Source organism: Petaurus breviceps, unplaced genomic scaffold (assembly GCF_028583685.1).
Source record: "Petaurus breviceps papuanus isolate PSGF00001 unplaced genomic scaffold, PetGlider_PUasm1.0 216, whole genome shotgun sequence".
Taxonomy (NCBI): domain Eukaryota; kingdom Metazoa; phylum Chordata; class Mammalia; order Diprotodontia; family Petauridae; genus Petaurus; species Petaurus breviceps.
In genome coordinates this window covers 4,211,773-4,226,716 of record NW_027185867.1, presented here as the reverse complement: position 1 = coordinate 4,226,716, position 14,944 = coordinate 4,211,773, and the positions used below count along the sequence as shown (strand labels likewise).

At 39.9% G+C, this 14,944-nt stretch overlaps 1 long non-coding RNA gene across 1 annotated transcript; it reads left to right on the top strand.

Annotated features, from left to right (window-relative positions):
* The first annotated feature begins 5,937 nt into the window (after nt 1-5,937).
* Nucleotides 5,938-11,514, top strand: LOC138165838 (uncharacterized). Its single transcript, XR_011169468.1, has 3 exons — nt 5,938-5,996; nt 6,656-6,719; nt 11,429-11,514. It is a non-coding gene; the product is annotated as an uncharacterized lncRNA (long non-coding RNA).
* Nucleotides 11,515-14,944: the final 3,430 nt, after the last annotated feature.

The window sequence follows — 14,944 nt, the reverse complement described above, 5'->3', positions numbered from 1 at the left end:
CCCCCCCCCCCTCCCCCAAGTTAGTCTATTTTTTAAGATGTTATTTTCTTCAATCAGGTTGTTGACTCTCATTTCATAATTTTCTTGCATTGTTCTCATTTCTCTTCCCAATTTTTCCTTCACTTCTCTTATTTGATTTTCAAAATCCTTTTTAAGCTCCTCTATGGCTTGTAATCAGCTCAAATTTTTCATGGAAGCTTTTGGTGCAGGAGTTCTGACTCCATTGTCTTCCTCATGTTCCATGCTTTGATCCTTTTTGTCCCCAAAATAGGAGTGCAAAGTTGGGTTGCTCTGTTTGCCTTGTTTCCTTTGCCTGCTCATGTTGCCACTCAATTACTTAACTTTTGGGCTTTTTGCCACAGTAGAACTCTGCTACCAGAAACGGGAGCTTTATCCTAAACACTGGGGTTTTCACAGCTGCTGAAGGTATTAGTTGGGTGCCCTCTCTGAAGCCTCCACATGCTCTGGCAAGCTGGTCATGCACCCCAGGACCACCACCCTAGACAGCAATCCAGATCCAAGCAGGTTAAAGCAAAAGTGATTACTGCTCAGACTGGTTGCAGGGTCCCCCTACAATCTGCAGATCAGGAGCTGAAGCTGTCACACTGTGGCAGCTTCATGGCCTCAGGTCCTCAACCACTTCTTACACCAGGGGCAAAGGTCAGATCACACTCTGAATTCCCAGGTCCCAAAGTCCACACTGCACTTACCTCTCTCTTTGTCCTTGGCATCTATGGGTTGATAATTCTGGAAATTGCCACAGCTGCTGGTGATCTGAAGCCCCTCCAGTCAGTGGCTGGTCAGGCCATCCTGGGGCTAAGACCTCTGGCTTGAGTGAGGTTGGGCTTGGCTCCTAGAGTGCTGTGCTAGCCCCTTGCTGCCTGCCTGCCAGGCTGTCCTCAGTGGGAGGTTAGCTTCTCTGTGTCATTTTGTGGGTTCTGTAGCTCCAAAGTTTGTCTACAGTCATTTTTTACATGAATTGGGGGATTGCAAGGAAGTTCTGTTTCTACTCCGCCATCTTGACTCCACCCCAAGTAACAATATTCTTGCAGGTAGAAGCTTTCCTATCCCTGTGTTCAGTGGTTACACAAAAGAATTTCCTTTTAAGAGGCTGACTTTATTCCAATTATAATAAAAGACTTGGGAGGATACTTGAATAATTAATTCCAAATCAGTGCATGTCAAAAAGGTGTTTATAATAAAATGTATCTGCACCACAGGACACACAGTCAAATAGGTGTTATTTCCATATTAGGAATAAACTTGAATGAAACCGACTTTTCCATTAATGCAACACAAAATATTCCAAATTGTCTCCATCTAAAAAAAATTGATTTCACTAAAATTCTCTTCCCCAAAACCAAACTGAAGATGTTTCTAATTTCTAATGCACACATTAATAGATTCATGTGTTTGTTTCACATTTTGTTTTTGTCAAGTTAATCCATAGTACTCTGAAAGAATGAGTTATTTCAGGAACCTAATCTTTGAAATGCCTATGCAGGCTGGCAGAGGACAGTCCCAAGTACTATTTTGCCTCGTTGTCTGGGATATGGGATGACTACACATTCAGAATGAAAACAGCAAGTTCTTACATATTTGCATTGTGTTCATATCTTCTACTGAACCTCTCTGATTATAGAAATTTGCTAAAAAGAAAAAAAAAGGGAAAATCATGGATATGATTATACCAGCATCAAACTGGTCATTCAGGCTTAAGCCTAAGGGTACCTATATGAAAAGATAAAGAATCCTTACCTCTCTTTGATTTCAGGTAAAAGTCACAGTTTGGCAACCAACCATGTAGTATCAATTCCACATTATAGCTAGACTCAGGACAGCCAGTTGGGAAACATTCCTTTTCAAATGAGGAAACTGAGCCAGGAGAATCCTGCATTAGGCTAATGCCAAGGCTAATGCCATCTCAGATTTTACCCAGAAGCACACCCCCACCTCTAACAGTTTAGGATTACATTCCCTCTGAGTAGCTTGTGGCATTTCTCTCAAATGGTGTATTATTGTATTTTGTATTTATTGTATATTGTATTTATGGTGTATTATTGATTTACAGTCCCTCAACTGGCAAGCTTCACTAATCTCACCTTAGAGTTAGATGAAATTATTTTTGCAACTCATTTAGCAACTCATAGAGTTGCACTAAGGAATAACAATTTACCAAGACTGACATACATATGATTTCATTTACTGTTTTTCACTTCTTTTTCTTTCCTTCTCAAGTTTAGATTTTGTCCTGGTGTAAAGGTCTTTCATTAGAAATCATTTGTCTATTATATATAAGTTTACAAATCTTTAGCAAGCCAAGGTCATTGTTTAGGAACTCTATAACCCAAACAAGCACTTTTCCAAAGGATTCTCTTCTATAGTGTGTTCCACTGGCTCAACACTTCTCAAAGTAGAAAGACCATTGACTGAAGTGCTAAAAGAAATTGGGGCAAGATTAATGTAAATGGAGGAAAACTGTCTGGAAATATTAATAAATACTGGAAATATGGCTTTCCAATGTCATTTATCAAACATATTTCTTCTCTAACATCCTGAGAGTAAAATAGCCTAGAGAAGTTCTTGTGTGCTATTAATCTTATAAGTACTTCATAGAAGGATACTGACTTGAATTATTGAATTAAATATGCAAATATATATTCAATTCTTATTTACCTATAAGTAGATGATTGTAGATTATGCAAAATATTTAATCCTGGATTAGTTTCCACCAATGATCCCACATTTCTCTCCAGACCTATGCTCTCTTCCATCAATTAATGTATGTAGAGGAAATGGAAACTACCTTAAATATCAGCAGAACAAATTTAGGAAATAAAATTAGCAACTCTTGCCTCAAGTCATATAATGTCATTTAGGACCAAGAAAAAATGTCATGAGTTATCTATTCCATGAATACTGCTATGAACAATTGGATGCAATTGTGACTAAAGACCCATCACTGACAACAGGGAAGAACAATCAATCAACAAGCATCATTAACCACCTATTGTGTTCTAGGAACTGAGGTAGGTTTTGGAGATACAAAGACAAAAAGTGAAATAATCCTTTATCTCCAGGAGTTTACAATCTATTAATTAACAAATGCATGAATTAGGATTCCATTTTGGCTTATCTTGTAAAGGGTAATTATTTATTAGTTTAAGTGAGACACCTTGACTAATTTACTGGCATAAACATTATCAAATAGTTTACTGAGTCTTCTTTCAAATGAAATATTAAATTATAAAATTACAACTTACTTGGGAAAATTTAAATATACTTTATTTTGCTTAATGGACTCTCATGGTTTCAATGAAATAAGATGACTGAATAAAACTGACTGTATTTAAAATATCTAATAGTTTTCCTTTATGAATAGATATCAGTTGGTATTTCATTTAAAATTCAGGTGTTACCATTTTTATTTGTGTAGTGACCCTTGGGGTACCCTTAATTCCCAGGATGGGTTGCCTAGAATATAAATGCCCCAAATTCAATGTACTCTATGGAAATTAATATGACTCTACAGACTTAAATATGAAAAGAAAGAAAACCAAGACCAACATAAATTAAGTCTAAGTTAAAGTAAAACCCCGCTGTGACTGCTGCCCACCCTTCTCTACTAGATAGCAAAAGGTGATTCAAGTTTCCCTACAATTCTCCAGTATTCTCTTTTCTCAATCTGATCTGAGATAAGAGGGATGTAGTAAGACATGGGCTGTTAGCAATTCTCAAACTGAGACATACTCTTGACTCTGGGGGGAGTGAGTGGGGAATCAGAGGGGCTTGCTTAATTCTCCAAAGTGTCAGGAGTTCTCTCCAGGGGTTCCAAACTCCTTAATGATTAATCTCCAAACATCCAGAATCTTCTAAGATGTTTTTGGATAGTCTACAACTCTGCTTATCTAACTTTATTTCTGTAGTTTCAACTTGACCAGTGTTGGGAACACACACACACACACACACACACACACACAAGCTTAACCAGCTTTTCCTCTTTTTCTTAGAAACTAATCTCCCACAGAAAATCTAAAGTGGGAGTTCATAAAATTAATAAACCTTTTCCAGTCTTTCTAGCTTACAGCACAAATGTGATGCAGACATTTTGAAATTACATAGACACAGACACGGACCAAATGACAAGACAAATACACATAAATGTAATTTTACCTGGTAATTCAGAGAGGATGATCCAGGTATATTGCTGTCTGTCTTTCTCAAGTATGAGAAAAAAGGTATTGAATGAGGTCTTGGATGAGGTGCTAGCCTTGGTTATCAGTTTTTCTAACAGGGAAGATGCAGGTGTTGCAAGGAGAGGTACAGGGAACAACTAATCCCTTTGAAATGTAACTCTGGAGTAGGGTCCTACCACCTCCAATAGTAGCATGGGGAAATGTGTACTGGGTGAGACATGGGAGAGGGTGCAAGTGGTCAACTTAAACTTCTACGGGGGCAGTTATAGAGACATGACTAATGTCTGTGTGATGCGTTGTCCATAACTGGGGCAGGACCTCAGTTAGGGGCAGTCTTTCCTCAAGGGTCTCAGGTTCCTTGGACTAAGGCAGGAGGGATAGGGATGCTAGCTGTGGTGAAACTGAGTACAACAGAGAGGAAGGGCAGGATATCCAACCAAAAAGGTGACAAGGAGCCTCAGGGACAAGAAGGCAGGTGTGTTGGAAATGGTCCTGTCTGAGAATGACAGGAAAAGGGGATGAGAAGGGCTTGTTAGAAACTCCCACCATGAATAGGCTATCAATATTGGAGGAAGGGGGTGGTGGGGAATTTGGTATTTAGTTCAAGAGAGAATAAAGCTGAATAAATATATCTGGATACCATCTGCATAGAAATAATAATTTAATCTCTAAGTTTGTAACGTCAACAAGTGAAAAATAAAGAAAGAAAAAGAATAGGGTGGGGGTGTGTGAGCACAATTAGTGGGTATGACATGGATGAAAATCCAGCAGAAGGGACTGAGAAAGCATTGTCAGGTTGACAAATAGGAGAACCAGGAAAGAGCAATAATCCTGAAGATACTGGGTGGAGAACGGGATCCAGGAGAAGAGAATGATCCACAGTGGCAAAGAATGGAGAGGAATCAAGAAGGATGAGGATTAAGAAAACACCACTGGATTTGACAATTAAGAGATCATTGGTAACTTGGGAGAGAAGTTTCAATTGAATGATGAGGTCAGAAGCCAGACTGCAGAGGGTTTAGGAGTTAAACAAGGTGGAAGCATTGATAGTCAATGGTTTTCTAAAAGCAGTTTTGCTGAGAAAAGACTTTCCATAGGACAATAATGAACAGGCATGGTAAGATCCAAAGAGTTGGTCTTTTTTAAATGAATAAGGAGGCATTAGGGAGAGGCTGATGATTAGAGAGGGGATGAATGTGGAGGTAATTTGGAGAACAGAGGAGGGAGTGGAATAAAGGATATATGTAGAAGGACTGGTCTTTAGGTACTGATACAGAGTGAAGTAAGTGAACTGATACAGAGTGAAGTAAGCAGAACCAAAAAATGGTGTATATAAGCAGAAAGAAAAAAAATAAGCTAGATGCTCTTGAATTATAATGATAAAGCCTGGTCTCAAAGAAGAGGTGAGAAGATGCACCTGTCTGTTTTCATTGCAGAAGTAATTATGAGAGTAAGGGTGTGAAATACTGTATTTTCTATCAGAAACAACAGGGTTTTGGTTAATTATTTGACCAGTTTTTCTCCTACTATTTTTTATCCCATTGCCAGGTTTGGGGGGAGTTATATATTCAGGAATAAAAATAATGTTAAAAACAAAAGGTATAAATAAAAATAATATACAGTTCTTTAAAATAATAAGACCCACCCAAGAATATTATCTTTGTGCCTTCTCTTTTGATATAAGCTGTGAATCTGATTCTAGATAGAGACCCACCCATTCCTCACACAGGAGAAGCTGATAAACTTTTGCCATTCAAAAGGTATCTCTGTGACAGCCTATTGTCCACTTGGGGGCACAAGGTGAGTCTGCTTTGTTAATTCATTTCTGCTATCAGGGAGGTTTCAGTCTGTTGAGGGAAATAACATGTACAGACATGAGAAAATACAAATTATATGTCAAGTAATTTCCACAGGGGTGGGGCACTAGAAATCTGGGAGATCAGAAGTGGAGATCAGGGAGATCTGGGAGATCAGGTGGCCTTGTGCAGCAGGTGACACATGAGCTGAGCTTTGAAGGGACCCGGGGGTTATCCAGGGTGAAGGTACAGAGGACAGGCCAGATTTATAGGATAATCCATACAGAAACGCAAAGGTAGGATATTGTGTATGTAGGACAAGTAGGCCAGTGTGGTGAGAATGTGCAGTGTGTGAAGTAGGGTAGTGAACAGTCAGCTTAGAAAGGTAGGAGCCAGATGCCGAAGGCTTTAAATATGACACAAGGAGTTTGTGTCCTGAGGCCACTGAAGCTTTTTGTGTGGGAGAGTGACAATGCTGGGCCCTTGTTTTAATAAAACTGACTCGACAGTCACTTGGATAGACAGGAGAAGGGAGAATGTGGATTCAGGGAGACCTATGGAATATTTTCCTTCTGCAGGAGTCGAGAGGAATGGTGAGTGGGGAGAGAAGGGCTGGGATGGGTGTTCAGTCTTCTCTAACTCTCTTGTGTTCCACCTCTCTAGTGATGTTTTCAATGAACCCATTATTAAGAAGATTGCTGAAAAATACAAGAAATCTGAAGCTCAGGTACAGGGATGGAAAGTTCCCCCGTAATTGCTGGATGACATTCAGGAGACTTACAAATGTTTGTTGGGTGCATTCCGTTTAAAATACACTATACTAGACTCTGTGGGAGAGCCAAAATAAATTTGACCCAATCCCTCCCTGTTTTCAGGGATGTTAGAGTATGACAGAGGAAATAAGACATACATGTGTTAGAGGTACAGCTCTAATATCAGCAATTACTTAATTCAGGTTCAGTTGAGATGGAATGAATCATTCAAGAGTTATTGAACATTTACAAAAGGAAGTTTACTTCATCTCAAAAAAACAAGAATGTGCAACAAGTATACAGTGATACTTAACTACTTTAGTCAAGGTCCCCCTTTTCTCCTTATTGGAAATGTGTATGATTGGCAGGTCCTCAGAGTGGCTTGTGTGGTCTTGGACACCCACCATGTCTGAGAGGCTTGGACTCCATGTGACTGGGACTTTTTATGCCTAGACATGATCAGGAAGCTGGGGGCAATCAGGTCCAGGGGCAGCTTTGTCCTGGGCCTGCCCATTGTTGACTGAGCAAAGAGGGGTGGGGAGAAAGGAAACTACATTAAGGAAGGTAGGACTAGTTAAGCCCTAGGAGCAGCTTTGTTTTCTTTTAGGTAAGACCTTCCCATCTTGTAAATGGAAAGAAAATGCATTAGGGAAATGCTGGCCTGATCACATACTGCCCATTAGTTGCAAGGTCTTAAGAACCTTCTGGAGGATTTTCTACTATTTAAATGTTTATTTTTTGCTATGCAGTTCTCCTGTCATAGGCCTTACTAAGGGAAAAAGGGTAAAACAAAATAAAACACAAAGGTGGAGCAGAATAAAATCGAGAAATTCTAACCCTTTTCTTCCCCCTTATGAAAGACCATGTCTGTAGTCTGAGTCTGGTCCATGTGGTGAGTGAGAGCAAATCTCTACAGGCATGGGCCTTTCAAGGTTTTAAGAGCCTAAGGAGAGAGACTGTTGGACAGGCCATTTTAGTTATTTCAGGGTTGTTATGGATCCCAATCGAGAGAGATATACTTGCAGATGAATCAGTAAACAGGAGCCATCAAGATACCCAGGTGGGGAATGTGGGTTCTTTAAAACCTAGAGTCCAATAAATCTCTAGATTTCCTTCTTACATCACAGGAAAGCCAGGAAAATAACTTATTCTGAGTTTCTGAGTAGTTCCTGGAATCCTCTGGGTTTTCATTATCATTTCCTTATCCTTATTCCCTAAAACTTGACTGAGTGGAATCTGGATTTTATTAAGGTTGATTCTTACCCTTGTCCCTCCTATATAGGCCAGTATCTGATCTAAGGCCTCATCTGGCCCAGCTAACATTATGCAAATAATTTAGTGGTGCACCTTAGTGTACCACTACAGGAAGGGAGTCTTCTTTCAAGTCTTTGTCTAGCATAATGTGAATAATGATATAAAGGAGAGTTCAGGTAGCCCTTGAGGAGGATAATAAAGGTATATCAGACTCCTTCCTAGGTGAAAACAAATGGTTCCACAGGAGTAAAGAAAAAAGCATTGATGTAATGAGAGTGGAAATTTGAAGATCTTCCCTCCCCCTTATTTGACCTAGGGGGAGTTTGAAAACCTCTCCTGCTTTGAAAGTAAATTCTGCTCCCTCATAGGCTGAATGTAATCACCTGGAGCCTGTGATGGAGGGAATTTGCTAAAGGGTGGAGTGGAGCCCACAGGAAGCTTCCCTGCTGTTAAGATAAACTCTGCCCCCTAATAAGCTGAATGTAGTCACATGGAGCCTGTGGGGGGAGGGTTTTTTTTTTTTTTAAAGGAATCGGGATTAAGTAACTTGCTCAAGGTTACATGGCCAGTTATTTCTGGGTGTGGTGCTGAGTATCTGAGCCTGGATTTGATCCAGGTCATCTCGACACTGGAGCCGGTGCTCTTACTCGCTGAGCCACCTGGCTGCCCCTGGGGGGAGGGTTTTGCTGAAAGGAAGCACAGTCCACAGGAAGCTAGTAGTCAGAGCTAGCCAAAAGGTGGGGGAGAGAGGATGCTCAGGCAAGGCATCAGATAGGCTTCTGAGTAGATGATCTTGTATTGGTTTGTGGGAAGGCTGAAGGATGCTGTGGCTCTCAGTGTTATTATGGCTTCTGAATATCTTTGGTACTGTGATGGAATCAGCTTACTGGTTTTGGGATTTGGTTTTTTTGGTGTCTAAATAAATGCTTCAGTTCTATCCTCTGTCTGGAGAGTTTGGTATATTTTGTCACTCAAATGTCATGTGATACTTATAATCATCGTCTTTATCATAATCGTGGGTAGTGTAAATATTGCATTGGTGCTACATTCCTCAGGATGCCCAGGTGGAGACTGGGGGTTCTTTTAAAACCTAGAGTCCAACAAATCTCTGGACTTCTTTCTTACATCACAGGAAAGCCAGGAAAATAACTTATTCTGAATCATTCCTTGAATACTCTGGGTTTTCTTTATCATTTCCTTACACTTATTCCCTAAAACTTGACTGAGTGGACCCTGGATTTTCTTAAGGATGAATATTACCCTTGTCCCTCCTATATAGACCACCATCTGATCTAAGGCCTCATCTGGCCCAGTTGACATTATGCAAATAATGCAGCGGTGTACATTAGTGTACCACTACAGGGAGGGCGTCTTCTTTCAGGTCTCTGTCTAGCATAATGTGAATAATCACATGAAGGAGCGTTCAGGAAGCCCCTAACGAGGATAATAAAGGCATATCAGACTCCTTCCTAGGTGAAAACAAATGGTTCCATAGGAATAGTGAAAAAAGCATTGGCAAGAGTAACAGCCCAGTACCATCCATCCTTCCATAGAAATGACAAGTTAATGAAGAGCTGCAGACACAGGCATGATGACTTTGTTCTGCTCCTGTAGTCCCTTCTAAGCTGCCAGGAGCCACTGGCCTTCCTCACAGGTAACAGGGGATTGTTGTAAAGGGAGGTGGTATAACAAGAGAAGAAATCTCTTTCACCCTCCTGGGGATCTGATATTTTATGACGTTAAATACTAAAAAATAGAATGGTTCAGGGAACTAAACGTTTCCATTTGGCCCTACGCTAGATGTTGCCAAAAGGACTCACAGACACTGAGTCCGCAATACTCCTTTCTTCCCTAGATTGCTCTCGTTACCCTGCCCTGAATGACCCAAATGGGGTTTCTTGTGTTAAATCTTGAAGAATGACTCCCATGTGTAATAGTGACCCCCAGTCTCCACCTGGGTATCCTGAGGATACTGCCCATGATTATGATAAAGACAATTAGTGCAGGAAAAGACATGAATAAAAGTACAAAGGAGGGAAAGCATGAGATGTTTTCATGTGATGGTAACTAGTCTAATTTGACTAGAGAATGTGGAAGATGGTAAGTGATATGAGATGCATTTAGAAAGACAGTTTGGAGCCAGGTTATAGAGAGCTTAAAAAACTAGCCCTTAGCCTGAAACCAGCCTTAAGAAGAGGGAAACATACAATTCCCTAGCCCTGTAGTCAGTTGTCCTAGGTTCTCTCTACACACTAGAAGTTCCTGCTGCTAGATATTGTGTGAGAAAGATGAAAACTTTTCAGACTATACCCTAAAATGGAGACAGTGCTCTAAACTCAAGCTGGGCTCTGCCTGCAGCTAGGCCTAAGTTTCGCTTTTGTAGTTAGGCTCTGGCTGCAGCTAGGCCTAAGTTTTGCTTTTGTAGTTAGGCTTTGGCTGAAGCTAGGCCTAAGTTTCGCTTTTGTAGTTAGGCTCTGGCTGAAGCTAGGCCTAACTTTCACTTTTGTAGTTAGGGTTTGGCTACAGCTAAGCTTAAGCTTAGCTTTTGCAAACTTACCCCTCCCCTGCTTTCACCCACTACCAAATAAGGTATCAAAGGCTTTCGCCAGTTTTCATTGGCTGAAGATTGTTTCCTTGCTCCTTGTACCTGGGTAGATTCCCAAGCTAGATTGTGAGGTGGAGCTCTCAACCAATGAGGGCAAGGTCAGTGGGAGGGGTTGCTTATATTGGGCTATATAACCATGTTTTTGCTTTCTGTATCCAGCCTCCCTCCACTGGTTCAGTGATGCTCCCTTTCTTGAGAGAATTGAATAAATCCTTTTTGTTCCTACCTAAAGAAGCCTCTGAGGTTTTTTTTTTTAATTAAATTTTGGATAGGGTTTTTATCCCACACAATATTAACTTCTACAAAAGATGAGTATTCATTTCCCCACAGAATGAAGAAGATATTAAACAACCTTGATTGTAACAATGATGATGATGATGGTCCAGATAAGTGTTCAACAATTCACAAAACCCATAGTATTGCCAGTTCCACAAATACTTCTTTTTTTAACCCCTTCCCTAAAAACTGGAATAAGAGAGGTATCTGTAGCATTCCCCAGTAAACTAATCCTTGTAGTTTTTAATAACTAACCCCTTATGGTATTTAATATTAAAAAAGTATTAGAAGACAGAATTTATTATTAAAACTCATTTTGGTGTGCTATCATAATTACTAGAGAGCTAAGGCTCATTGACCTGCCATGTGACATGATGGAAGAAATCTGGTTGAGTAATTTCAGTCTTTTGTGATGATATAATAAAAACTACCTATTAGAATTATTATTTTGGGGGTGGGGATATCCTAAAGTAACCACAATTATAGACTGTCAGGAAAAAACTATAATTAGCTGACCACACAATCTCCTTATGTGGGTCTTTTCCACAGGTTTTGATCCGATTTCAGATACAGAGAAAAGTGGCAGTAATCCCTAAGTTGGTCACACGAAGTTGAATAAAAGAGAACTTCCAGGTAAGTACTGCTGGTTGGTAGGAGACTGGGCCAACAATTTATCGGTGATCAGGTCAAAAGGTGTGAAGGGAATGTCCTGTAATCTCTTTCAGGATCAGGGAACTAGAGACAGGAGCATGGAGTGGACCGGCCCCAGATTTGTAGTCAGAAGAGCTGGGTTCAGATCCTGACTCTGCTACTTGCTATCTGTGTGACTCTGAACAAGTTACCCCACTCCTCCAGACCTGATTCTTCACCTATAAAAATGAAAGGTTTGAAGTAGAGACAATCTCTCAGTTCTCTTTGAGAGAGAGAGAGGTACGAGGAGGCAACTAGGTAGCACAGTGGATAGAGTGACAGGCCTGGAGTCAGAAGACTCATCTTCCTGCCTTCAAATATGAACTCAGACACTTAGCATCTGTGTCCCTGAGCAAGTCACTTAACCCTGCTTGCCTCAGTTTCCTCATTTGTAAAATGAGTAGGAAGTGGTAAACCACTCCCAGATCTTTGCCAAGAAAACCCCAAATGAGGTCAGGAAGAATTGGAAATGAATGAACAATATCAAAAACAAGAAATTGAACTTTACACTTATTTTGCTTCCAAAGAAGTATATACTATTTAACAAGAAAGTAACAAAAGTGCCCTGTTTATGAGTTTCTTTTTTTTTCTTGGCATTGAAAAATGTGATATTGATGTTTTTTTTCTCTTATATCTATCACTTTCCACTAATCTACCACCATCATTCCCTTTTCCCAATTCAGAGAAGCTTATAGGGACTCACAAGGTCATATGCTCATTATAAAATATGCCAGCTTTTAGAGCAGTTAGAATTCTCTGTAAGTGCTTCAACAGGCAGAATGCAACCTGGGACCTTTGTGACACTGGCTGAGACTCCACATCCTACAGACAGAAGTTCTCAGTCTACAATTTTATTTGGATTTTTTTTTATATCTTCAGATTTCAATGGGAAATTTTATCCAAATACTGGGGATAAAAATATACCCAAGAATTCATTGACAAATACTTCTATCAATCATGTTTGTCAACATGCAGAGACATTTTAATAACCGGTTTATTATATGCTCACAGCAGAGTCTCATGATACCTAAAAACCAATTTATCTATAAGTCTTACATAGGATAAAGCAGGATGGCTATACTAGGAATTTTATGAGTGAAGTAAATTTTTTTTTTACTTTTTGGAGGGGGGAAGGCAAGGCAATTGGGGTTAGGTGACTTGCCCAAGGTCACATGGCTAGTCAGAATTCAAATACAGCCTCAGGCACTTAACACTTACTAGCTGTGTGACCTTGGGCAAGTCACTTAATTCCAATTGCCTTGTTTCCCCACCCCCACTCCCCACAAAAGAAAAAAAAATACCATGAGTTTCAGGCAGCTAGGTGGCACAGTTAATAGAGCACCAGCCCTGGAGTCAGGAGGACCTGAGTTCAAATGCAGCCTCAGACACTAAACATTTACTAGCCATATTACCTTGGGCAAATCACTTAATCCCAATTGCCTTGCCTTCCTCCCTCCAAAAAGCAAAAAAGAAAAAAAAATACTACAAGTTCTTGTCCATTTGAAAAGTCTGAGTGTTTTAAATCAAGTCCAAAACTATATTCCTTCAGGTTCTACTTTGAGGTTTTGGAACTGTCTTGGAGGTTGGTGGTGCTGGGGATAACATCAACAGGCTTTCACATAATCCATAATGTCCTATTCTGGGGGAAAAATGTCACAGAAGGGACAGTTACCAGCTAGAGTCAAGAATCATGGGATTCACCCTAATTTAATCCTGAGGCAGTATTCAGCAATCATGCTTTAGTAGTAGAAGGCCTTGACTGTGGATCAGTCAGGATAAGATAGAATGGTAGGTGTATACCCCTCTCCCTCCTGGTCAAGGTTGTTCTGGCCACTTATCTTTTCTCAATGGTAAAATCGAGGTCAGGATCCCTGATAGGGTTGGAACAAATGATAACATTTGGTCTAGAAGTTGAGAACTAATGTAGGAATGTAATTTATATCAGGGACAGAGAGACCAAGGACTAAAATCTGGGTCAAATGCCTGCACAAATTAAGTAGGTGTGAGAGAAGTAACTCATGTATAAGTTTACTTAATGTAATTAAAAAGAAACAAAGAAAGAGTCATCGATAAAAGTCAGATCTGATCACAAAATGATTGATTATTTTTTTGTGTTTTCTGGATATTCTCCATGTTACCCATTTTAGGCACATCATATACCTGTTTGGGACACACATGCTTTCTTTCAGGGAGAATCGCTAATTTCAGCAGAATAGAGAATTCTTGGCATAGAAACTTCTGTAGCAGCAAGCACCCCAAGCGTCCTCAGGGTTTGCAGCTACCACAGGTTCTTGGATCTGCTTTGTTAAAGGAAAGCAACTCAAAATGGGTTAACAAGCTTACTTTAATCAGTCAGACATATATCGTTTACCTTGTTCAGGAGAAAAGGTCAGCACCCTGAACCTCAAAGTATACAGGCATAATTATCAAGACAGAAACATCAAGTAGACAGATTTCCAAACTGTCCAACCATTACATCCATACCCAGTCAACATCTGGATTTCCACATTCTGGGTTTTTCAAAGCCGGGGGACTCTCAACAGCGGCTTCCCAGAATTCAGATCAAATCACAGAACACTTCTCAAAGTGAGTCCCAAAACAAAGCTACACATCAGGGCTTATATAGCCTTCTCCTGGCTCAGAGAGTGTAAAACAACCTTTTGGACCCACTGGCCAATCAAAAAGTATCTACTGAAAAACAAGCCTCCCCCACCCCAGGCTTCAGGTGCACATTAGCCTAGGGGCAGGGAAGATCTTTAAAATTTACATTCTTATTACAACTTCCTGCACCAAAGAAAAAATTATTAACATTTTTTGTTCTTATATAACCTGCATTTTTCAGTATTTCTGTCCCCACTTTCTACCAAAGAGTTATAACAAAAATGTATGTAAGGGAAAACAGTTTCGCCAAGGCAATGTATAGAAAAAGTCTGATGTTATCTGCAGTGTTCCATATCTTTGGCTCCCACTCAGCAAAGAAAAGAGGAAGCTGTTTTCTCATATGTCTTCTTTGGGACCAAGTGTAGTCATTATAATTTCATAATGTTTAGCTTCAGTTACTTTACTATTCTTGTTCTTTCCATTTATACTTTTGTAGCCATTGCAAATGTTATTTTCCCAGTTAATGAACATCTTCTGCGTTTCTGGTTTATTGCTATCATGTGCTGGCATGCCTATTTTGACATATATGAAGTCTTTCTTTTTGTAATTGACTCTTTTGGGAGTAGGTGATATATGCATAGCAATGGGAATTGATGACAACTGTCTGTTTTTTTTTTTTTAAATCATTCCAAATTGCATTACAGAAGGGTTGGACCAGTTTTCAGCCCTAAATACCACAACACCAATTCTTCTGATTTTTCTTTATCTTTGCCA